The sequence below is a fragment of the Mandrillus leucophaeus genome, unplaced genomic scaffold, assembly GCF_000951045.1.
Source record: "Mandrillus leucophaeus isolate KB7577 unplaced genomic scaffold, Mleu.le_1.0 Scaffold5360, whole genome shotgun sequence".
Classification (NCBI taxonomy): Eukaryota; Metazoa; Chordata; class Mammalia; order Primates; family Cercopithecidae; genus Mandrillus; species Mandrillus leucophaeus.
In genome coordinates, this window is record NW_012105765.1 from 1 (window position 1) to 1,353 (window position 1,353).

Sequence of the window (1,353 nt, forward strand, 5' to 3'; positions counted from 1 at the left end):
GGCAGAGCAAAGACTCCAGTAACACTGAAGCAAAGAAGACTTGAGATAGAGCTATTCTCACGCCGGAATAACTGAAGCTGAACGCACAAGTGGAGCGTCAGAAGGTGGAGCTCTGCAGGACTGGAGTAGAGAGTCTACCAGAGACTGGAGGAGAAGGCCAAGGAAGAGGGTGGAAACCAGAATATTTTTGCATAGATGGTGCAGTAATTTCAGAGAGCTGCAACTCTTAGACTTCAGGACACAAAACCTTGGTTGTCAGTAGGGTAACTGGAAATTTCAAGCATGCAGCTCCTATTCCACAACTCACCAAATTCTCAGACATACCCAGAACTCCAAAGAAACTATTGACAAAAAAAAAAAAAAAAAAGCAGAGGAAAGAAGAGTAGAAAGGGATATTGATGATATTCTTAAGGAAATGTTGCCCTATGAAGCACCTACACCAAAAGGAATTAGTGCAGACCAGTCAAAGGGGCTACAGGCAGGCCATTAGAACTCAGTGAGTTCACGGTGGCAGAATCTTTTTCATCTAAATATGTTCCTAAGTGTGTTGCCTTGGCAGATATCAACTCAGAAAAGACGAAAAAAAAAGAATGAGCCTTTTCCGTATGGACAAAAATTTTGCTGTTTGTTATTGTGGTAGGCTTTGTTTGTTTGTTTTTTGGTCTATCAAGCTATAGAAACCAACCACGGAAATCCTTTCTCTAATGTTCTTCCTGATGACTCTAGAAACCCAACTGAATAGGATCCATTTGGCACATTCAACTTGGTCTCCTATTTTTAATAACTGTATTGAAAAATACTTGTGTACACTTGTTGACTTAAATAACTTAAAAAAATGTAATTTCACCTCAATAAATGTAGTATTCCATGAAAAGCAAACAAAATATGTGTAAATGAACTTCATTAGAGTGCTTTTGGACTCTGGACTAGCAGGAGATCACTTGAAGCCATAGGAAAATCTTTTTTAGCTCTGTAACTTTTTTGTAGGCTTTTTAAATATTTTTTCTTCTCACTTCTCACTTCTCACTTTTTATATTTAAAACTCATACAGGGTTTTTAAATATGTAGACATCTGGATTTGTTTTTGAAAAAAATATATATATGTATGTTTTGTGGAAACAAGAAGGGCAAAACATGGTAATATACTATGAAGTTACACATTTAAATACTTTGAATACTTACAGAAAAGAGTGTAAGAATTATCTTCTGCTGAATCAAAACTTTACAGGCATGGGAGACAATGAAATTTGGTAAAAGAAAAAGTAACGCGGGAGGCAGAGCTTGCAGTGAGCTGAGATCCGGCCACTGCACTCCAGCCTGGGTGACAGAGCGAGACTCCCCATCTCAAAAAAA

General features: G+C 37.8%; 1 pseudogene; it reads left to right on the forward strand.

The window, feature by feature from the left end:
• The first annotated feature begins 6 nt into the window (after positions 1-6).
• Positions 7-742, forward strand: LOC105551885 (annotated as a pseudogene).
• The last annotated feature ends 611 nt before the right edge of the window (positions 743-1,353 follow it).